The sequence below is a fragment of the Callithrix jacchus genome, chromosome 13 (assembly GCF_049354715.1).
Source record: "Callithrix jacchus isolate 240 chromosome 13, calJac240_pri, whole genome shotgun sequence".
NCBI lineage: Eukaryota > Metazoa > Chordata > Mammalia > Primates > Cebidae > Callithrix > Callithrix jacchus.
In genome coordinates, this window is record NC_133514.1 from 49707717 (window position 1) to 49732851 (window position 25135).

The 25135-nt window shown below is 44.0% G+C and overlaps 1 pseudogene; it reads left to right on the forward strand.

The window, feature by feature from the left end:
- Nucleotides 1–22552: 22552 nt before the first annotated feature.
- LOC100412190 (peptidyl-prolyl cis-trans isomerase A pseudogene) lies at nucleotides 22553–23047 on the forward strand (annotated as a pseudogene).
- Nucleotides 23048–25135: the final 2088 nt, after the last annotated feature.

Here is a 25135-nt window from a genome sequence, read left to right on the forward strand (position 1 = left end):
GTGCCCGCCACCTCACCTGGCTGATTTTTGTATTTTTACTAGAGACAGGGTTTCACCACCTTGGCCAGGCTGGTGTCAAACTCCTGACCCCAGGTGATAACACCAGCCTTGGCCTCCCAAAATGCTGAGGTTACAGGTGAGAGCCACTGTGGCGCACAAGTCTTTAATACCTCTAAGCTGATGACATGCAAACTCTAGGCCAGATCTCACTTAAGACTTATAAATCATATATCCAGTTCCCTAAATGGTCATTGCATAAATTCCTTACCCTCAAAAATTGAACATGATTTCCCTCCTTTCATCTCCTCTTCCTTCTGTATTCCATTTAATTGGTGGAACCTCCTGGAAATCTGAAATTCATCTTCAGTTCCTCCCCTTAGACTTCACGTCTGGTTTGCTCACAGAGTCCTGTTAATTCTGCACAGTGACTCTCACTCCCACTGCCCTTGTCTTGGTTTAAAGTTCCACACTTGTCCAACCTGTGGCCTATGAGCCACATGCCGCCCAGGCTTGCTTTAATGCGATCCAGCACGAATTTGTAAACTTCCTTAAAATGAGGGGTTTTTAACAATTTTTTTCTTTTTAAGCTCTTGTTAACTGCATTTTATGTGTGGCCCAGGGAAGTCCAATGATTGGACAGCCCTGGTTTAAACCTTCCTTGTGTGTGCGGGTCACAGCAGCAGGTTCCTGCCTAGGGTGGCACACCTATTTGTGCCGATCCACTCTACACAGCTCCCAGCTAATTTAAAAATCTGACTGTTGCCCTCCTTAAAATTCGCTAAGGACACCTTAGACAATTTTGTCTTTGTTTTAAATCATAAAGCCTCAGCATGCTGTGTGCACTAGTGCGTCTTCTGGCTATCACCTGATAAGGCACTCTTAGCTGCAGCTATCCCAAACTATTTGGAATTAGTGGAATATTGCTCGTTTGTTCAATGAGTATGTGTTGAACACACATGCTTGGCACTGTAGGAGACAGTGGATGTTCAGTGATGGGGAAAAGCATGACTCTGGTCTGTGGTCTTATGGGAGAGTTAATAAGATTGTAAGTAAGCAAATACACAATTTAACCAGTCATGAGTGCTGTGGCAGAAATGAATTGATAACTACTTAGATGTGGAGAAGTTGGCTTATGAAATCAGAAGCAGAGATACTAGAAGTAGTTGCCACTGAACATTCTTTTGGGATGGCCACATAAGCCCCCAGTTTGGAAAGGGCAGTGGCAAGGCAAGACTTGAGCTTTCCAGATTGGATGCGACTCTACCCTGTGGTCTGCAGGACACACAGGCATGTATGCCCAAAGCAGCTCTGAAAGCCATGAGAAGCAGCTCCAACATAAGACATGTCTGCCACTACCTTATGCAGTCACCTTACTTTTGATGAAAAAACAGTATCTTAACCAATAGAATCAGAAACTTAACCTTGTAGGTGTTTGGGTGGATCTCTTCTCAACAGTTCCTGGCCCACCTGAAATGCTCCAGGTGTGAAAATTGTATTGGTTTGAAAACCCACTGCCATGTCTGGATTGGAAGGAGTGTCAGGAAACTGAAGGAGTGATCCCTGAACTAAGTTGCCAGACGGAGACCAGACAGCATGTGGCATGTGACATTTGGGTGGTTGGGCCCTTTAAAAGCAACCCCGAACAGCAACTGTTCCCATACTTCCAATTGGCCCAGTGGATAATGTAAGGAGACTGAGGCAAAGGCAAAGTAGTCCAGCGCACAGTTCCTGGTGTTTCACTTAGGGTTCTCCAGAGAGACAACTAACATGATAGATCAAGGTGAGGAGGGGCTGGGGAATTGGCCACCTCTATCATGGAGGCTGAGAAGTCCTATAACTGACCTCCGGCAAGCTGAGAACAGGGAAGCTGGCTGCATGTATCAGTCCAAGTCCAATATTAATAGTACAACTCTGGAGGTCCAGTGGTGAGAGTCCCAGAGTCCAAAAGCCAGAGAACGAAGTGTCGTTCAGGGACAAAAGAGTGTGCCAGCCCCAGAAGGGAGTGAGAATGCACCTTTCTCTGCCTTTCTCTGCTTTTCCCTGCCTTTCACTCCATCCAGGCCTCTTGCTGATCAGATGGTGCCTGCCCATGTTGAGGGTGGGTCTTCCCTACTCTGTCCACTGACTTACACGCCAGTCTCCAGAAAGACCCTCACCGGCACACCTGAGGCAGCCCAATCTAACCAAATGTCAGACCATATGGGTTTCCCTTTAGGCAAAAGAAGACAGGTGCAGTGCCTCCTGAAGCCTTGAGAATAATGAGTGTTTCACCAGCAACGTGGGTACCCACAGTCAAGTTGACACTCCAAATCAACCATCACATCCAGCTTCTCCTAATCAAGGCAGTAGAGACACTGAACATTCCCCAAACAAATTCATCAGTGGCACATGGGAGGCCCCAAAGACACCCTTTCTTGCTGGCATACAGTGGCATTCCAAGCAGAAGTTGAATAACTGCTGTTAGGTGTGGAAAGGAGAAAGTGAAGGAGAGAAATGCTATAACTTCCCATGTCAGGGGCAGAAAATTAGACTGCAAGGGGGAAAAGCAGAGTCAGTTTTAATAGTAGTTATATTAGCATGTCTGAAACAACCTTGCTGCCCTTCCAGCTTAAAGTGGGAAAGAGCTGTGTCTGGAGCTCTGTAAACTGCATGCTAAATGAGTGAGAAAAATACAAATAAAGAAATTGGTATTAAGACATAATATAAACTAATTTCTGCTTGGAAAATAATGGCTTCTAAGTAGAAAATGAAAAAAAAATTATTATTTTTTTAAGACAGAATCTTGCTCTGTCACCAGGCTGGTGTGCAGTGGCTCAATCTCGGCTCATTGCAACCTCCATCTCCCAGGTTCAAGTGATTCCCCACCTCAGCCTCCTGAGTAGCTGGGACTGCAGGCACACACCACCATGCCTGGCTTTTTTTTTTTTTGTATTTTAGTGAAGACGGGGTTTCACCATGGCTAGGATGGTCTCGCTCTCCTGACCTCATGATCTGCCTGTCTCGGCCTCCCAAAGTGCTGGGATACAGGCAATAGCCACTGCACTCAGCCTGAATTAAGAATTTTTAGTTTTCTGGCTGGGCACAGTGGCTCAGGCCTATAATCCCAGCACTTTGGGAGGCTGGGGTGGGCAGATCTTCTGAGTTCAAGTGTCCAAGACCAGCCTGGCCAACATGGTGAAACCCCGTCTCTACTAAAAATACAAAAACTAGCTGGGCATACTGGTGCGCACCTGTAATCCCAGCTACTCAAGAGGCTGAGGCAGGAGAATCGCTTGAACCTGGGAGTCAAAGGATGCAGTGAACCAAGATTGTGCCATTGCACTCCAGCCTGGGCGACAAGAGTGAGACTCCATCTCAAAAAAATAAATAAATAAATAAATATTAATTCAAATGCCCCCAGGATGACTTGATTTTAATGCTAACAAATCTGCAGTCTAGCTTTGTGTGGAACAAGTGGCAGAGACCTGTACTCCTCTCCAAATACAGGTGGCCCTCCGTATTCGTGGGCTCCACATTTGACATTTGTGGGTTCAACCCACCACAGATCAAAAGAAAACAAATAATACTACAATAAAAAAGAAATAAAAAGCACAGTATAGGCCAGACTCAGTGGCTCATGCCTATAATCCCAGTTCCTGGGGAGGCCAAGGTGGGCAGATCACTTGCTGTCAGGAGTTCAAGACCAGCCTGGCCCACATGATGAAACCCCATAACTAATAAAAATACAAAAATTAGCCAAGCCTGGTTGGGGGCACCTGTAATCCCAGCTACTCAGGAGGCTGAGGCAGGACAATCACTTGAATCTAGGGGAGGCAGAGGTTGCTGAGCAGAGATCACACCACTGCACCCCAGCCTGGGCGACAGAGCGAGACTCCACCTCATAAATAAATAAATAGAATAAAATAAGAAATACAGTATAACAACCATTTACCTAGCATTGACATTGCAGTAGGTATTATAAGCAATCTGGAGATGATTGAAAGTATGCGGTAGGATGCGCACAAGTTATATGCAGTGCTACACACACCATTTTATATCAGAGCTTGAGAATCTGCAGATTTTGGTATCCAAAGGGGTCTGGGAGCCAATCTTGCGCAGATACAGGATCAGTGGTGCTGTTTATTCCTCTACATTTCTCAGGCTCCCAGCAGCTGGCAGGGGCACGTGGCTTGCTCTGACAGGGATGCAGGAGGTGTGCACAGCCATGCACAGTTTTCCCTTTGTTTTCCCTGCCCAGATGATTGATGAGGCCGGTGTTCTGGATGCTGAGTTACATGGTGGCAGTCAGCTGGCCTTTGTGACTATATGGAACCGAGTTCTGTGCCAGCCTTCATGGGACATGTGAGCAGCATCATGAACTGTTCCCCACCCAAAGGAAGAAGGCTGTTCCCTTTTGACCCCAGGACTATTCAGGGTGGGCCTGCTGCTCTGAAGCCAGCTGAATCTTCCAAAGACTGAAAGCCTTGGTGTCTCTGGGAAGGGGCAAGATGTCGAACACGTGGGGCAGATGAGCAGGCGCTGGAGAAGGAGGGCGGTGGTCGCACAGCAATGGGACCTGAAGCCACTGAGCTGTGCAGAATAAAAATGGTTCTGATAGTAAGTTTTATGTAAATTTTACCACAATTAGAGAGAGAGAGAGAGAGAATGTGTGTGTGTGTGTGTGTGTGTGTGACAGAGAGAGTAAAAGTTGTTTATCTGTACAATGGGAATAATATTGGAGGAAGAAGTAAGATCTAAAGTGCTTATCACAGCATCTAGCACCTAAATACTCAAGAATGGTACTGCAATTAGCAGCTGAAGAATGTGCTATTTATATTAAAATAAAAAATACAACGGCCGGGCGCGGTGGCTCAAGCCTGTAATCCCAGCACTTTGGGAGGCCGAGGCGGGTGGATCACGAGGTCTAGAGATCGAGACCAACCTGGTCAACATGGTGAAACCCCGTCTCTACTAAAATACAAAAAAATTAGCTGGGCATGGTGGCGCGTGCCTGTAATCCCGGCTACTCAGGAGGCTGAGGCAGGAGAATTGCCTGAACCCAGGAGGCGGAGGTTGCGGTGAGCCGAGATCGCGCCATTGCACTCCAGCCTGGGTAACAAGAGCGAAACTCCGTCTCAAAAAAAAAAAAATAAATAAATAAAAAAAATAAAAAATACATCAGGCCCTCTCTCCGCCAGGTAACCAAAGTTAGCACCTGCACGTTGAACCATGCAGCTGGTGTGTGCTTTTGCATGTTGTGTGAAAAACACCTTACCTCTATGGTTTCCCTCTCCAAACACTAAACCCCATCTAATCATGAGAAAAACATCAGACACATCCTAGCGAAGAGTATAGCAGGTCAGGCCTCCTCAAAACTGACAGTCATCAGCAACAAGGAAAGTGTGGGAACTCTCAGCCCGGGAGGAGCCTAACGAGGCGAATACAACCACCAACTGCAACGGGGCATCCTCAGCGGCTCCCAGACCAGAAAATGACATCGGGTAAAAACTAAGGGACGCTGAATAAATGGTGGCCTTTAGTTATAACAGTGGATCAGCATTAGTCCATTAATTGTGACAAATTTGCCATTCTAATGTAGGATGTTAGCAGGAGGAGAAATTGAGTGTGGGGCGTATAGGAACTCTGTGTTTGCCTTGTGATTGTTCTGTAAATCTATGGCTAATCTAACATTTAACAATTACCAAAAAGAAAGAAAGGACGACTGAAAAAGGATTCAAGAGAAAGTGATAATACTGAAGACGGGAAGAAGCTGACATACAGATAATAGAAGTCCCTGAAGAAGAAATCCAAAGTGAATAGAACACTACGATTGTTAAGTCAAGAAAAGTTTCCTAAAAGAAAATAATTTGAAACTACCTACTAAGTGACTATATATATATATATATATATATATTTAAGAGACAGAGTCTCACTCTATTGTCCAGGCTGGAGTGCAGTGGCATCATCACAGCTCACTGCAACCTCAACCTCCAGAGGGCTCAGGTGATCTTCCTGCCTCAGCCTCCCGAGTAGCTAGGACCACAGCCACGCACCACAATGCCAATTTGGTAGCTATATTTTGTTCTGCTATCACTTTTCCATCGAGGCCACATGTTTCCTTTCCTGTGGCTGACCTGGATTCCTTAGAACACGAGTTTGCCACATTCGATCTCCCCGTTTTCCTAAATAAAGTTTTGTTGGCTCCCAGCACGCCTTTGTATACACATTGTCTCTAGCTACTTTTGTGCTCCTGTGCTTTGGGTTTGCTTGGATCGGGATCTAGGCTCAGTCCACCCAGCGCACTTCCTGCAAGTGGCAGCTGGGTCTCTGTTCCTCTGTAACAATGCCCTTTCCCTTTTGGCCCCCATGCTGTTTACTCCTGAGGGAAAACATGGGTCATTTGTCCTATGAAATTTTACACAATTTGGATGTGGTGATGACATCTTTGTGGTGACATTTGTCAGTCCATCTCTCCTCTATTTCCTGTAAACTGGTCATTATGTCTGGGTGCCCATTAGATTGCTGTGAGACGTTCTTGGCAGGAACCCTCCATGGTTGGTGCGGTGCACTTTGGTATCACATCTGGAGGCGCTTCATGTCTAGTTGTCCTACTTTTAGTAAAACTAAGATTGATTGGTCAACACAGTTGGTGTCTGACCCATTGCTATGAAGCACCACTTCGCCCTCTCACCTGATGGACTTTAGTAGCCATTGGTGATTGCTTGCCTAAATCTTTGTTTCATTAGAGAAAGCAACATAGTAACTTTCCAATTCTATTTCCTCCTGCATTTACTGGCCATGATTTTTCTTTCTGTAAACAATTTGCCTTAAGCCAGCCATGGTAGCTCACACCTGTAGTTCCAACACTTTGGGAGGCCAAAGGTGAGAGAATCACTTGAGGCCAGGAGTTTGAGACCAACCTGGGCAACACAGAAAGACTCTGACTCTACAAAAAATAAAAAGTCAGCCAGGCATGGTAGTGGCAGGCACTATGCTCCCAGCTACTTGGGAAGCTGAGGCAGGAGGATTGCTTGAGCCCAAGAAGTTGAGACTACAGTGAGCTGTGATCGTGCCACTGCACTCCAGCCTGGGCAACAGAGTAAGACCCTATCTCTAAAATCAAAATATACTTTCCTTCATCAACTACTAAGGGGTTCTGAAATACAGTTTGTACTGTCAAAACAGGATAGATGATGCTTTATTCTTTCATTTTATTATCAATTTTCAAAATAGTGCTCTAGAAAGCACCAATGGCAACCAATTTTTTATTTGGAGTTCATATATTTTTATGTACTTAAATGCATGTAGCAATTGTTATTTTGATTCTTTCAAGTGATGCATCTTTGGTACACAGCAGGTGGACCAATCCTTCTGTGACAGGCAAAAGCAAATACTAGAAAGGCAAGGAAAGAATACTGAAGACTGCTCCTCTCTGAAAATGGATAAAGTCACATAAGGATGAGGTCAGATGTATTGAATGTCGCTTAAAGAAACAAACTGGCTCCTAAACCAAACCAAACACTACTAAAATCTAGCTGTCTGCAGTATCATGCCTGAAGAAATAACATGTTCATCAGAAGGAGTTTGGTAACGAAGGGAGCATGGTGGCGAAGCACAGAAGGGAGTCTCTATTTAACATGGTAGAATATTCCTATCTTGTGCGTCCATCCATCCATCCATCCATCGCAAGGACCTGATGCAATGAAACATTTGAGTCCAATGACAGCCACTCTTGCTTTGATTCCATGCTCACTAGCCCACTTCCAGATAAGCTTTCTGCCTCCCAGTAAAACATTCATGGGCCAGATTAAGAAGAATGCACAGTAATTTTTTTCAAAAAGCGAATTGGTTCAGTTGACCACACAGCTTGGCATTTTATGAGTTTAGTTGTCACAAGTCAGTAACCCTCAGTCCCATCAATCCCAAGCCACTGACAAGGGGACATCAATGGGATGACAAAGCTACGGACAGACCTGGAGCCAAGGTGACTCCCTTAAGTGACATTCTGTGGGGCCCTCAGTAGTCTGTGCCCAGCCTTCCCCTGCAGAAATCTTACCTCACTGTGCTGCTTAGAAGCTTCTAACCCAGTTTTAGTGACATGAACCCTGTCACCCAGTCTCCAAACGCTACTTAGTTTATAGTCAGGGTTTGCCTATTAGAGTTTGCCTAACTAATGTCTGTATTATTTGAATCAGCAGGGCTTGCTATTGATATTTATGACCAAAAAATGACTGGAATTCAACTTCCCTATCACTCCTATTATGCTTAAAATTCTCACCGTTCTTGTGGGTTAAGAGGATTAGTGTCTAGGAGTCCCCATGTGAAATCCAAATCCCCATGTGAAGCACGATTAAGTCAGGACCATGTTGCTAGGTGTTTCAGAGGAACTCATCGCTACCCTGAGAGGCAAGATGGAGGCTGCAGATGGAGACAGATATGGCTCCTGGAGCTCCTTGTGGGAGTGCATTAGAGTCACCTGAGAGTGCCCCAGGTGAGAGATCTACAGATCCTGTGGGACACACTAACAGCAGGGGAGGTGTCAACAGACCCTTATTTTAGAAAACAAGACTGAAAATTAAGTCTTGTTTACATTAGGTGACTGCCAGCCAAAGTGAGTTTAAAACATGAATGAAATTCAAGGTCATAAGGAATCGCCATAAAGCCACAGGCATGGAATAAGAGCCACAGGCATGTGAAAAGAGCAGTCTGAGGGTTTGCTCTGCCTTCACCCTGCCAAAGGCTCCATGCTGCTTCCCTATCCATCACTGACAGTTTAAGCCCCATCGGTTCTGCAGAGTCACACAGCCCAAATGCAAAGCAGCTGGCACAGCTGACCTATTACAGAGATATTTCTTACTCTGAGCATTACTCAAAACTGGCGTCTGGAACAGCCACTGGGTCAGTGGGCTGGAGTAGCATGCCTAGATGAGTCATGCATTGTCTCCAAGATCCAGAGAAGCCCACTCAGTGTTGTTATTCTTTCTTAGCGTTAGGAGGGACCAGTTGCAGAAACTTGTCCTTCACTTGGAAGAGATATCTTAACATGCCCCAGACCACTGGACCCTTTAACATTTTTGGAGGTTTGATTTCTCAAACTCTGACACAAGTAGCTGCTACTCCATGTTATGTCCTACTCAAATGTCCAAACTGCATATTTTCCTTGATATAATGTACTAGTGGAAGGGAAAGATCAAGGTTCCTGCTGACTAAGTTGTGGCACAGGGCTAGAAAGCTGATATAGCCAGAGTTGGGGCAGTGAAGGTGTATTGTTGGCCTTACCAAGTGAAAGCAAACTGCTTCTAATGATATTTACTAAAGGGAAGGGGCATTTGTCAAATCAATAGCTTCATGTAGAAGCCAAGGATTATACTAATTGCTCCAGCAATCAAATAGCAGCTGCAAGTGGAGTCACCATCTGACTGAGGCACAATCCACTGTCATCCCCAAAGATACATCAGTCTATGTGCAGACCAAATAAGAGACTTGGATGGGGAAATGATAGGAATCCCCACACTTGCATCTTTGCTTTGTTGGTGACACTAATTTCTAGTCTTCCCAGGAATGTGATACTGCTTTCAGGTTTAAGATTTTTGTTTAGATAGAGGCAGTTTCAGTGGCTTCCTCTGGAACTCTCCTGCCATAATTGTCCTTGTACCACAAGTCAGCAACTAATGTATGGGTTCCCCAAGTTCCTGAGCATATCTATTCCAGATATTATGCATTCCAAAACTGGGGACACCACTGTGAGACAAAACATGAGCCAAAATGCCATTGGTCACCTGCCCTCCACAAGCTCCTATTCTGACTGGGGGACCTCAGTGGTGTTTTGCATTTCCAGGAATTGGTGTCAATTCAAAGCCAGCTTCTAGTCCTCTAACATCTGATTCTTTTGCCTTCTCCAGTGCACAGTCACACTAGAAAATAGGTGAAGTCCCCTTTAGGGAAGGCTGAGATGAAGACCAACAACAGAAATTTTGGCGGTGTAGTGGGGTCCTTCTTCAGGGGACCTGGCTCCCTACATAAAGGGGGCTCTGGGTGTGTGGAATGGATCATGTCAGGGATGTGACCAAAGAATCTTAACTTTGTTTTAGGCAATTCAGGTCAGATTTCTGTTTACTAAATGGAAAGCATTTCTGATTACGCAGCTCAGGTAGGACAACAGTGGGCCTCCACTGTGTTTCAGTTCTAGGGACATCCTGACCAACAGCCAACACTGTGGGTCCCTATGAGTCAGATTGCTTTGATTCTGTGTCTGTTACAGTAACCATGCCCAAGTTGTCTTTGGTGATTAAATAATGCCCTTTAATCTCTGCAACCCTGGAACCCATCATCCACGTGGAATTAGTGGTACTCATCAAATGGCTCTCCTCCCGCTGTAATTCCTGTCCACCACAGCGCTCCTCGGGGATGCTGGAGCTCCCTTCACAAATCTGTTTCTCAGAGCCCTGGTGGTGAGCATGTTTTCTGGGCCCACCTAGGGAACACTGGGAGGGGCGAGTGAGCGGATCTCACATGATAAATGCACTCTGATATTTCCATCTCCCAAAGCCCCTGCATACCCACCTTCCTCTGGAGCATACAAGGAAGCCCAGCACTTCCATTTCATTTGGTGTCGGCCCCTCGGGTCCATGTTTCAGAAAATGTTGCAGGCAAACTGAGACCGCCCCCAGCCTCAAACTAAGACACTGGATCTGGAGGCAGCTTAATGATGCCACAATGATAACTTCGACCTATTATCATTTTACATTCATTCAGACTCCATCTCACACCCTTAAGATCCATTTCCACACTTATTTCCCAGGCTTCTGTCAATATAAATTGGCAAAATCAGGCAGTTCTTTTGTTTTCCCTCAGGGACCTGCTGGGACTTGAGGCTGGTTCTAGGTCTAGAACAAGGAGTGGTTCTGAGGAAGGTAAGCGGCGTCTTCCCAGGCAGGGGTATAGGGATGTCCTTGGCCAGGGGATGAAGATCTGCTTCTGTGGACAAAGAAGTCTTGGTGGACTCGGCAGGGTTTAAGGTCCCCTGCATCACTGGAGCCTGCCTATATGTCCTTATTCCAACCCTGGATCCCATTCCCTCCTGATCAGTGTCCTAATGTTAGCAGAAGAGACCTGGGCAGTGGAGGGTCCATTTGTGCTGTAATTCAGCCACACACAGGGTTAGACTTTGGATGTGGCTTTTAGGTATCTTGGCTCCGTTTGTTGCTACAGGAGATAAGGTGTTTTTTGTTGTTGTTGTTTTGTTTGTTTGTTTGTTTGTTTGAGTCAGTGTCTCTCTCTCTCTCTCTCTCTATTGCCTAAGCTGGAGAACAGTGGCACAATCATCGCTCACTGCAGCCTTGGCCTCCCAGGCTAAGGTGATCCTCTCACCTCAGCCTCTGGAGTAGCTAGGACTATAGGCACACACCACCTCCAGCTAATTTTTTATAGAGACAGGGTTTTGCCCTGTTGCCCAGGCTGATCTTGAACTCCTGAGCTCAATTGATCCTCTTGGCTCAGCTTCCTCAAGTGCTGAGATTATAGGCATGAGCCACGGCAGCCAGCCAGAATCATTAAATTTTAAGCCTAATCAGATTAGACAGCCAATTCCTGAAAACCCAGAAACAATTCAGAGAATTCATCTTTAAGATTCCATTTCTCTAGGACCAGCCCATTTCCAGTACCAAATTCTGCTATCAGTCAGGAATGAATCAGAGAAGATGAGCCTCTTGGAGACAGGGACATATGTTGGTGCATCTGATGTTATTTGTCACAGGGACTTGGCCTTCTGCAACTGTGGGAGCTGGTAAGTCACCTATCCAAGGCTGTCTCCAAGGGCAGGCAGAGGTGAGGGGGATGTAAGGCAAGGTCCAGGAACAAGCATGAGCTGGAGCCGCAGGGATAGACTGAGGTGGCAGCTCTCACGGCTCCAATGGGCAGGAGGAGCTGCAGGTGTCCCTGCAGGAGGAGCTGGTGCTGTTTGTCACTGAGCTGACATTTACACCTGACCCAGGGCTTGGCTCAGGGAAGGTGGAGCCCTGCGACAGCTGTCTTCCCATACTCCTGAGGCGAGCCCACTGGCAGGTGACAATGTGTACGACACATATGACACCTCCTGCTTCACTTCCACCCTCAGATCTCTGACAAGTGTGCCCTTATGACCAACCTAATGGAAACATACAAGGAAGCAAAGCCAGGAAACGTTGTTCAGCCTCACCTAGACCACATATTCCAAAGCCACTGCAAGGCCTTCTTTACATACTAGAATTAGATATCACAAAGGATTTTGGGAGCCAGATCAACAAAACCCTAAGAAAATAAGCCAGTATCTGGAGAGAGTGGAAATGACTTATTTCCTCAGAGTCCCTCCTTGCAGGGGTATCCCTGTAAGCAATCATATCTATAGCTGGTCAAGCCCCTTCACAGACGGTGCAGACCAGCTCTGTGAGCCTCCAGGACTGCCCTTCAGCTGAAACCCATCAGACTCAGGAAGGGACAGGACTGCGGGTGCTGCGAGGTATATCGGGGTGGCCTCCTGCTAAAACATTCTTGCTCTGATGGTCCCCTGATCTGCAGGGGAAGGGAAGGACTTCAGCTTTGGACGGTCTGCTCATTGGCCCCTTTCGGAGGAAAAGAATCTATCTTGGGTTTTCCAGAATCCAAATCTAAACCGTTTGTAAACTAGAAAAACTGCAGCTATGTGGGGAGATGGGTACAGGTGTGGGTACACACACATATGCACACACAGCCCTATCCACGGTGTTATTGTTACTTCAGATTTCACAGATCACAGCTTGGGTGTAGAACAATGTTACATGTTTTCCTATGTTGTGAGTTTTTGCCTTGAGCATTCAGCCTGCCTGACAAGTGGGAAATACCAGGTAGCCTTTTTCAGGTAAATGCGGCTCTTCTGGGGCATTTAGGCTGTGAAATGAAGGCTCTGCAGTGCAGGAGGATGTGAACCTCTTCCTCTCCATGGTGGCCTCTGCTTTGGCACCCACAGGGGATGCTGTGGGCCAGCCTGAGCACCAGGTGATCCTCTTCTGCTGTGTCTCCCATGGGAGTCCGTGGTCCTGCCTGGCACCCAGTTTGTCCAGCCTGTGGTGCCTAGAATGAAACACCCATCACTGAGGACCCTGCGTCTCTCCCTTAGCCTCTAAGAGCCTGGGAAATGTCAGCATGGTGTGGGAACCCTGGGGGCACCTCACCACCCTCCTTCTGCCTGCTCTGTGGTGTCAGGGCGTCTCTAGCGGGCTTGCACTGTCACCCGCTGGTACCTAGAAAGAAGGCAAGAGCTCTCCTGTCCCTCTCTCTTCTGATGAGGTCACCAGCCCTATCAGATGAGGGCCCCAGCCTTAGGCCTTCATTTAACCTTAATCACCTCTCTAAAGGCTCTGCCTCTGCACACTGGCACATGGGGCCAGGGGCCAACACAGTCCACAATACCCTACCCGTCCCCTTCTTGGAAGCAGGGTGCAGGATGCAGTGTGTCTTCTGAGGGACATTTTTCTCCCAGAAAAAAATTGCATCTCTTTGAGAGACACTTTAATGTATAAATGTTATGCTCTAATCCTTTTGGATTCTTGGTTTGTTGGAGCTCAAAACCTTGTTTCTTTCTTGAAAGCTGACCTTCTTTCCAGGTGTCTGGAAATGTTTTGCATTTTATTCTGGGTAGGGTTATACGAATATAATGTAAACATTAAGCTACAAATTGGAGATTTTTGTACTTTACCATCTCTGTATGTTACTACTCAATGAGGCATAGTTTTTTTTGTTGTTGTTGTTTTTTTTTTGAGATGGAATTTCACTCTTATTACCCAGGCTGGAGTGCAATGGCGTGATCTCGGCTCACCGCAACCTCCACCTCCTGGGTTCAGGCAATTCTCCTGCCTCAGCCTCCTGAGTAGCTGGGATTACAGGCACGCACCACCATGCCCAGCTAATTTTTTGTATTTTTAGTAGAGACGGGGTTTCACCATGTTGACCAGGATGGTCTCGATCTCTTGACCTCGTGATCCACCCGCCTCGGCCTCCCAAAGTGCTGGGATTACAGACATGAGCCACCACGCCCTGCCGCTGCATAGTTATTTTTTAAAAAAAACAAAAACAAAAAAACCTTTATGTATTAGTTTGTTCTCTCATTGCTATAAAGAACTACCTGAGACTGGGTAATTTATAAAGAAAAGAGGTTTAATTGACCGTGCTCCACAGCTGTACAGGAAGCATGGCTAGGATGCCTCAGGAAACTTATAATCATGATGGAAGGTGAAGGAGAAACCAACACGTCCTACGTGGCTGGAGCAGGAGGAAGACAGTGAAGCAGGAGGTGCTGCACACTTTTAAAACAACCAGATCTCAGGAGAACTCAGTCACAATCATGAGACCAGCAGGGGGATATCTGCCCCTGTGGTCCAATCCCCTCCCACCAGGCTCCTCTTCTGTCATTGGGGATTACCATTTGACATGAGTTTCGGGTGGGGACACAAATCCAAGTCATGTCACTTTACTAGCAAAAAATCTTTACTTTTATGACAATGCTATGGGTTTCAGAAACCTAGATTATAAATCCAGTGCTAGACATGGGCTCTTTTTTGTCCTGTTCTTATCAGGACAATCCCATTTCTGAAGCACTGCATGTGTCTGGCCAAAGAGGTAGATGGTCACTGTGTAACCTGCAGAGGGATTTGGGAGAGCGTTGATTAATATTGAAATAGTAGAACATATCTTTGATGGATTCACCAGAAAGAAAGAGCCCAAACAGCATGGCTGCTTCTGGGCAGGGGTACTGGCAGCCTGGAAAGTGAGGTTGGAGTACAGCCATTTGTGCTATTCACATTTTTTTTTTTACCATGAACATGTATGTATGAATTTAAAAATAAAATCTGCAAAATTAAATATTTCTTCAGAAGATATATTTAAAGCTACATGAGCCAAGTGCAGTGGCTCACATCTGTAATCCCAGCTTTGGGAAGCCAACGCATGAGGATCACTTGAGTCCAGGAGTTTGAGGTTGTAGTGAGCTATGATCACACCACTGCCCTCCAGCCTGGGTGATAGAGCACAACCTTGTTTCAAAAAATAAATAAATAAATAAATTACATGAAAAATGTCTTTGATATATTGTTAATTAAAAAGAGTGTTTATTGAGCCCGGCATGGTGGCTCACGCCTGTAATCCCAGTACTTTGGGAGGCCGAGGCTGGCAGATCCTTGAGTTCAGGAGTTCGAGACCATCCTGGCCAACATGATGAAACCCCATCCCTACTAAAAATACAAAAATTAGCCAGGTGTGGTGGCACACACCGGTAGTCCCAGCTACTCGGGAGGCTGAGGCAGGAGAATTGCTTGAACCCAGGAGGCGGAGGTTGCAGTGAGCCAAGATCATGCCACTGCACTCCAGCCTGGGCAACAGAGTGAGACTCCATCTGAAAAAAAAGGGAATTTACTAACAGTGAGTATAGTATGATTAGCAAATTACTTGCACACACATGCACACATGCAAACAGCTGGAAAGAGTCACTCCAAAAACTTACTCTGGGTACTAGGATGGAAATTGGTAGGGATCTTCAGGGTCTTATCCTTTTTATTTTTGCACACATTTTCTGTTGGAAATGTTTTCAACTAGCATATCTTACTTTTGTGAACCCCAAATATCTGAGACAGATCTCAGTCAATTTAGAAAGTTTATTTTGCCAAAGCTAAGGATGTGTGCGGGTGCCACAGCCTCAGGAGTCCTGATGACATGTGCCCAAGGAAGTCGGGGCACAGCTTGATTTTATTTATTTATTTATTTTGAATCGGAGTTTTGCTCTTGTTGCCCAGGCTGGAGTGCAATGGCGCGATCTTGGCTCACCGCAACCTCCGCCTCCCAGGTTCAAGTGATTCTCCTGCCTTAGCTTCCTGAGTAGCTGGGATTACAGGCATGCACCACCATGCCCGGCTAATTTTGTATTTTTAATTGAGAGGAGGTTTCTCCATGTTGGTCAGGATATCTGACCTCAGGTTATCCGCCCACCTCAGCCTCCCAAAGTGCTGGGATTATAGGTGTGAGCCACAACGTCTGGCCACAGCTTGATTTTATCCATTTTAGCGAGACAAGAGACACCAGTCAATATATGTAAGAAGTACATTGGTTCAGTCCGGAAAAGTGGGACAACCTGAAACTTTCCAGGTTGGGGGGACTTCCAGGTCATAGGTAGATAAAAGACAAACAGTTGCATTCTTTCGAATTTCTGATTAGCCCTTTCCAAAGGAGACAATCAGATATGCATTTATCTCTGTGGGCAGAGGGATGAATTTGAGTTCTGTCTGTCCTTTGTCCACAAGGAAGTTCCTTGTGAGGGAGGTGTGTCACTTTTTTACCTTAGCAGCCATCTTTGGTTAGGAATAGAACAGGAGGCAGCTTTGCCCTAAGCAGTTCCCGGCTGGACTTTTCCCTTTGGCTTAATGATTTTGGGGTCCCAATATTTATTTTCCTTTCACACTTTCATAATTGAAAACTCTACCTAGTAAAAATATTTTGCCAGCATGGTGATTCTGGGTTCTGAAATTTTTCTGCCATGCTAAATTTCATTCATAATTTTAAGCTCAATTTCATAGGTCATCCATACCCTTTTAGATTCAAGGAAATTGCAACTGTGAAGTAATACATAGGAGGTGTATTAAAGAATCCTAAACATGGGCAAAAAAGAGAACATACCTTGTGTCCACTGAGGTTGAGATGCGGAACAAACTGCTGAGTGACACTTCCTGTAACTTCAGTTCCGACTTGCTCCTTTAGGAAAATTTATGGGGTCCTTTTTCACTTTCAAGAAAATTGAAACTGTAGATGTTTAGAGCAGATTATTTAATGAGACTCAGCTAGGGATTCTCATTAATGGAAGACAGGGAGAATGTCAGTAACTCTCTATAATGGTAAAATACCATTTCACAGAAAACCATCATTTCAGAGAAATCACTCTATGCCAGATATTGGCTGTGGAGATAGACATAGGCATTTTAAAGGAAAACTAATGAAATGTTTAAAAGACATCCAGCAGATTTAAAAGGAAAAGACATTCTGTATTCTGATGCCTTGCCTCGGATTGACGCTGAGGCTCTTTCTCGACATCTCCCAGTACTTCATTTATTTCATTATTCTTCTGCATCTCTATCTGTGCATTCTGAAGCTCAGCTTTAGTATATAGCACTACTATTCTATTATTTGGGTGATGTGACCTTGAGGCTGTGACCAAGGTGTTGTTCCTCTGCATCTGCTGAGGGAGGGAACGTTAGAGCACAGAGAAACAGCCACACACCACAGCCAGTCACGTCTTCACAGGGTGTACCGGGGGATGTGTGGGTCACACCCATGCACGTGCATGCTCAGTGCACTGTGTTACTGGAAAGGAAAATGCACAGCTCATCTGGTGTCTTCTGTTCTTTCTTCACACAATATTTTCGTAGCTTTTCTTTTTAAAAAAAATTTTTTTAACTAGTCAAATGAAACAATGGGAATGGAGAAAAAGCAAAAAACTCTGTAACTGGTTGTCATCAATTAGTTCTAAACACGACTGCACTCGGACGAGCCTGTGGCTTTTTAGGTATGTATGCATGTATTTATTTTTATTTAATTATTTTGAGCAGAATCTTACTCTGTCACCCAAGCAAGAGTGCAGTGGCACAATCCTGGTTCACTGCAGCCTCAACCTCCTGGGCTCAAACAATCCTCCCACCTCAGTCCCCCAAGTAGCTGGGACCACAGGTGTGCGCCACCGTTCCTGGCTGTTTTTTTTAAAAAATTTCTTGCAGAGACAGGGTTTCACCATGTTCCCCAGGCTGGTATGGAACTCCCAAGCTCAAGTGATCCACTAGCCTTGGCCTCCAAAAGTTCTGGGATTACAGCCATGAGCCACCTCGCTCAGCTCAGCCTGTAGCTTTTAAAAAAGGCCATGACTGGCCGGGCGTGGTGGTTCACGCCTGTAATCCCAGCACTTCGGGAGGCTGAGGTGGGCGGATCATGAGGTCAAGAGATGGAGATCATCCTGACCAACATGGTGAAATCCCGTCTCTACTTAAAATACAAAAATTAGCCGGGCGTGGTGGTGTGTGCCTGTGGTTCCAGGTACTCGGGAGGCTAAGGCAGGAGAATTGCTTGAAATAGGACAACCAAAGTTGCAGTGAGCCCAGATCGTGCCACTGCACTCCAGTCTGCCAGCAAGACTCTGTCTCAAAAAAAAAAAAAACGCCATGACTTAGATCTCTAGGCCCACCTAAAACCCTGGAGGAAAAAATCAGCATGCCAAGAAAGACAAGAGAGAGTTCACTATCTGTCAGCTTTGAGGAAATTGAAAAGCAGTTTTGCAGAGCTTTGAAACACAAAAATAACGATTTTCCCTGATGCAAACTGGCCAGTCCAAAATCTTTTATGGAAAATAACAGCATATCAGTTCTCTTGATTTCAAATTTCTGTTAAATCAAGAGCACGTAATTTTTTTCTAACAGGAGTATGTAGAGAAGGAACAAAAATAATTTTAGGTGCTTATAGTTTTGTAGATTAAAATTAACATTTTTATTTCACAAGAATTAACTAAAAATTGTCACATAAAAGATAATAATTTAGAAATATATATATGTTTACCTATAATGTGTCTGAAGTAATTGAATATTTATAAGAACGCACACAAATTATTAGAAATGATTACAACTCACCTTTGACTGCATTTGTAGGAAACAGAAAAGAAGGGAAACCCATTATTCCCTTTGGGTTTTGTCCTACCTTCTCCTGTTCTCTCTGTAATGCTCTGTCTTCGTTCATGTAGATCTGAGTTTTGGATCTATATCATTTTCTTTCTCTCAAGAATTTCTTTTTTTTTTTTTTTTGAGACGGAGTTTTGCTCTTGTTACTCAGACTGGAGTGCAATGGTGCGATCTCGGCTCACCGCAACCTCCGCCTCCTGGGTTCAGGCAATTCTCCTGCCTCAGCCTCCTAAGTAGCTGGGATTACAGGCACGCGCCACCATGCCCAGCTAATTTTTTGTATTTTTAGTAGAGACGGGGTTTCACCGTGTTGACCAGGATGGTCTCGATCTCTTGACCTCGTGATCCACCCGCCTCGGCCTCCCAAAGTGCTGGGATTACAGGCTTGAGCCACCGCGCCCGGCCCAAGAATTTCTTTTTATTATTTTTTGGAGACAGTCTCACTCTGTCACCCAGTGGCACAATCTTGGTTCACTGCAGCCTCTGTCTCCTGGTTCAAGCTATTCTCATGCCTCAGCCACCCAAGTAGCTGGGACTATAGGTGTATGCCATCACGCCCGATTATGCCTAGCTAATTTTTGTATCATTAGTAGAGACAGGGTTTTGAATGTTGGCCAGGACGGTCTTGAACTCCTGACCTCAAGCAATCCAGCACCTCAGCTTCCTAAAGGGATTACAGGCGTGAACTTCTTTTCACATTTCTTACAAGGCAGGCCTACTGGCAACCATTTTCCTCAAATTTTGTTTGTCTAAGAAAGTCTTGTTTCTGCTTTAATTTTTTCTATTTTTTTATAGTAAAATACACACAACATAGAATTGTTGTACAGTAAGATGGTAATCTTTAGCATTTTCAGTGTACAGTTCAATGGTGTCAAGTACATTCATATCGTTATGCAACTATCACCACCAGCATCCCTCTCTAGAACTCTCTTACTAAGCTCTGTACCCATTAAATAAGAATTCTCCATTCCCCCTTCCCCCCAGCCACTGACAACCATCACTCTACTTTTGTCTCTGTAATTTTCACTATTCTAGGTACCTCATTCTATTAGTCCTTTCTCATACTGCTATTAAGAAATATCTGAGACTGGGTGATTTATAAAGAAAAGAGGTTTAATTGGCTCACAGTTCTACAGTCTATACAGTTCTGCAGCTGGCTTCTGGGGAGGCCTCAGAAAACTTACAATGATGGCAAAGGCAGAGTGGGAGCAGGCATCTTACATGGCAGGAGCAGGAGCAGGAGGGGAAAGCAAGGTGCTACACACTTTTAAACAACCAGATCTCATGGGAGCTCACCCCCTATTATGAAAACAGCTTCAAGGGGATGGCACTGAACCATCCATGAGAAATGGCCCCCATGATCTAATCACCTCTCACAAGGCCCTGCCTCCGACATTGGGGATTACTTTGGGCAGGGACACAGATTCAAATCATATCACTCATATGTATATGATTGCATGTATGCAATCAAACAGTATTTGACTTCTTGTGACTGGCTTATTTCATTTAGCAGAATGCCCTCAAGCTTCATCTATGTTGTAGCATATGTCAGAATTTATTTTTATTTATTTTTTTTTTTGAGACAGAGTCGAGCTCTATCACCCAGATTGGAGTGTGGTGGTGCGATCTCGGCTCACTGCAACCTCTGCCTCCTGTGTTCCGGTGATTCTCCCGCCTCAGCCTCCTGAGTAGCTGGGATTATAGGCACACACCACCATGCCTGGCTAACTTTTTGTATTTTTAGTAGAGATGAGGTTTCACCATGTCGGCCAGGCTGGTTTCGAACCTCTGGCCTCGAGATATCCACCCACCTCGGCCTCCCAAAGTGCTGGGATTACAGGCATGAGCCACCGCACCTGGCCAGAATTTCTTTCCTTTTTCCTGTTTAAGGCTGAATAATATTCCAGCATATGCATGGATAACATTTTGTTTATCCATTCATTCATCATCGGACACTTGGGTTGCATCCCACATTTTAGCTATTGTGAATAATGCTGCAATAAACATTGGTGTACAAACATCTCTTTGAGATCCTCTCTTCCATTCTTTTGGGTATGCCCAGAATTGGGATTGCTGCATCATATGGTAATTCTATTTTTGATTTTTTTAAGGAATACTTTTTCCACAGTGGTTATACTGTGGATATACTGTGCATTCCCACCAACAACGTGCAAGGGTTCCAATTTCCCCACATCCTTACCAACACTTCAAATTCTCTGTTTTTTGTTTCATTTTCCTTTTTTGGGTGTGTGTGTGTGTGTGTGTGTGTGTGTGTGTTTTACAGTAGTCATCCTAATGAGTTTGAGGGAATATCTTGTAGTCTGAATTTGCATTTTCCTAATGATTAGTGAAGTTCAGCATCTTTTCATGTGCTTATTAGCCATATATATATTTCATGAAATCAGAAAATCAGATATATATACATTTTTTTTCTTTGGAGTATTATCTATTCAAGTACATTGTCCATTTTTAAATTTGATATTTTTTTAGTTTTTGGAGTTCATGTTCTGAAAATTAATCTCTTATCAAATATAAGATTTGCAAATATTTTCTCCGATTTTGCACATTATCTTTCTACTCTGTTGATAGTGTCTTTGATGTACAAAATTTGTAAATTTTTTTTTTTTTTTGAGATGGAGTTTTGCTCTTGTTACCCAGGCTGGAGTGCAATGGCGTGATCTCGGCTCACCGCAACCACTGCCTCCTGGGTTCAGGCAATTCTCCTGGCTCAGCCTCCTGAGTAGCTGGGATACAGGCATGCGCCACCATGCCCAGCTAATTTTTTGTATTTTTAGTAGAGACGGGGTTTCACCATGTTGACCAGGATGGTCTCGATCTCTTGACCTCATGATCCACCAGCCTCGTCATCCAAAAGTGCTGGGATTACAGGCTTGAGCCACCGCGCCCGGCCCGTTGAGTGTTTTTATTGTGAAATGTGTTGAATTTTGTCAGATGCTTTTTCTGCATCAATTAAGATAATCATATTTGTGTTTTATTTATTCTTTTAATATGATGTATTACATTCGTTTATTTCTATATGTTGAACCATCCTTGCAATCCAGGGTAAAATAAATTCCCACTTGGTTGTGATGTATAATCCTTATAATGTGCATCTGAATTCATTTTGCTAGTACTTTGTTTAGGATTTTTGTATCAATTGTAAGGAATATTGCGTCTGTAGTTTTGTTTTAATAGTATCTATCTGGTTTTGGTATCGGAGTAAAGCTGGCCTCATACAAAGAGTTAGAAAGCGTTATCTTCTCTTAAATTTCTTTGAAAAATTTGAGAAGGATTGTTGTTAACTCTTCAGATGCTTGGTAGAATTCCCCTGGTAAGTCATCAGGTCCAGGGCTTTTCCTTGTCAGGAGATTTTTGATTAGTGATTCAATTTCCTTGCTAGTTATACATCTAATCAGATTTTCTATTTTTTCATGATTTAGTCTTGGTAGGTTTTGTGTTTTATAGGATATGTTCATTTCATTTGGGTTATCTGATCTATTGTCATAAAATTGTTCATAGTACTCTCTTACAGTCATTTTAATTTTAGTACAATTGGTACTACTTTTTCCATTTTCCTTTCTGATTTTAGTAATTTAAGTCTTCTCCCCTTTTTCTTACTCAATCTCGTTAAAGGTTTGTCAATTTTTTGTTGATATTTTTGAAGAACCAACTTTGGATTTCACTGATTTTCTCAGTTTTTTTTTTATAATTTTCAGTTTTGTTTATCTCAGTTCTATCTTATTTCCTCCCTTTTGTTAGCTTTGAATTTAGTTTGTTATTTTCCTAGTATTTTAAATTATAAAGATAGATTATTGGGCTTTGCAGACGCTGCTGCCTGGAGCCTTGTAGTATCAGCCATGGTCAACCCCACCGTGTTCTTCAACATTGCCATCGATGGCGAGCCCTTGGGCCTCATCTCCTTCTAGCTGTTTGCAGACAAGTTTCCAAAGACAACAGAAAACGTTCGTGCTCTGAGCACTGGAGAGAAAGGATTTGGTTATAAGGGCTCTTGCTTTCACAGAATCATTCCAGGGTTTATGTGTCAGGGTGGGGACGTCATATGCCATAATGGCACTGGTGGCAAGTCCATCTACGGGGAGAAATTTGATGATGAGAACTTCATCCTAAAGCATACAGGTCCCAGCATCTTGTCCATGGCAAATGCTGGACCTAACACAAACAGTTCCGAGTTTTTCATCTGCACTGCCAAGACCGAGTGGCTCGATGGCAAGCATGTGGTCTTTGGCAAGGTGAAAGAAGGCATGAATGTAGTGGAGGCCATGGAGCGCTTTGGGTCCAGGAAAGGCAAGACCAGCAGGTAGATCAGCATTGCTGACTGTGGACAACTTTAAATAAGTTTGACTTGTGTTTTATCTCAACCACCAGACCATTCCTTCTGCAGCTCAGGAGAGCACCCCTCTACCCTGTTTGCTCGCAGTATCCTAGAATCTGTGCTCTCACTGCAATTCCCTTTGGGTTCCATGTTTTCCTTGTTCCCTTCCATGCCTAGCTGGATTGCAGAGTTACGTTTATTCTTATGAAATAAAGACTAAATAACAACAACAAAAAGATAGGTTATTGATTTGAGATCTTTCCTATGGTTTAACATAATTGTTTATAGCTGTAAGTTTCCCTCTCAACATTGTTTCTCTGTGTCCTGTTATTTTGGGCATGTGATTTCTTCTTTGATCCTATTGGTTGTTTAGGAGTGCATTGTTTAAGCCGAGTGTGGTGGCTCATACCTGTAATCTCAGCACTTGTGAGGCTGAGGTAGGAGGATAACTTGATCCTAGGATTTCAAAATCAGCCTAGGCAACAAAGTGAGACCCTGTCTCTACAAAAAATGAAAAAATTAGCCAGGTGTGGTGGTGTGCACCTGTAATCCCAGCCACACAGGAGGCTGAGGTGGGAGGATTACTTGAGCCCAGGAGGTTGAGACTGCAGTGAGCTGAGGTCTCACCACTGCATTCTGGCTTAAGTGACAGAGCAAGATAAAAAAAAAATAGAATGTATTATTTAGATTTATGAATTTGTATATTTTCCAGTTTTCTTTCGTTATTGTTACTCATTTTTTTCTAGTTCTTTAAAAATTATTTTTAATTTTTTTCTGATGACTAATTTTATGCCATTGTTATTAAACAAGATACTATTATCTTATTTAATCATGCAGTGGCTCATGCCTGTAATTGCAGCACTCTGGGAGGCCGAGGTGGACAGATCACCTGAGGTCAGGAGTTTGAGGCCAGCCTGACCGACATGGTGAAATCTCATTTCTACAAAAATACAAAAATTAGCTGGGCATGATGGTGGGTGCCTGTAATCCCAGCTTCTTGGGAGGCTGAGGCAGGAGAATCACTTGAACCTGGGAGGCAGAGATTGCAGTGAGCCGAGATCATGCCATTGCATTCCAGCCTAGGTGATGAAGTAAGACTCCATCTCAAAAGAAAAAAAAATCTGTTGAAACTTACTTTGTAGTCTAACTTGGAAAAGGTTTCAGGCACACTTGAGAAGAAAAAGTATGCTGTTATTATTGGATAGAGTGTCCTGTATATGTTTGTTATATCTAGTTGGCTTATTATGTTTTTCAAGTCCTCTCTTTCCTTATCTCCTTTTGGATTGTTCAATCCATTATGAAAATAGAGTATTGAAATCTCCAGCTATTTTTGTAGAACTGTCTATCCCTTCAATTCTGACCATTTTTGCTTTATATATAAATGGCCTGTTATTAGGTACATAAATGTTTATAATTATTGTATCTTCTTGTTGTATTGAAACTTTTATTAATATATAATGTCCTGCTTTGTCTCTTGTGACAGTTTTTGACTTACAGTCTATTTTTCTATTAGCATAGCCACTCCTGCATTCTTTTGGTTACTGTTTGTGAGGACTATCTTTTTCCATGCTTCACTTTCAACCTATTTGTGTCTTTGGACCTAAAATGAGTCTCTTAGTGCTGGGCACTGTGGCTCACATCTATAATCCCAGCACTTTGGGAGATTGAGGTAGGAGGGTTACTGGGGGCCAGAGTTCAAGACCAGCTGGGGCAACATAATGAGACCCTGTCTCTACTAAAAAAATTTTTTTAAATTAGCCAGTCATGGTGATTCATGCTTGGAGTCCCAGCTACTCAGGAGGCTGAGGCAGGAGGATCTCTTGAGCCTACCAGTTGGAGGTGGTAGTAAGCTATGGTCACATGACTACATTCCAGCCTGGGTGGCAGAGTAAGTCTGTCTCTTAAAAAAGAATAAATAATGATCATCACTTAAGAGTTAAAAAAAAAGAAAGAAAGAAATAATGAATCCTTTGTAGACAACATATGGTTGGATCAAGGTTTTTTTGTTTTTTTTTTAATCTATTCTGCCAATCTCTGACTTTTGATTGAAGAGTTTATTCCACTTATATTTAAAGCAATTCTTATTAGGAATGGATTTATTTCTGTC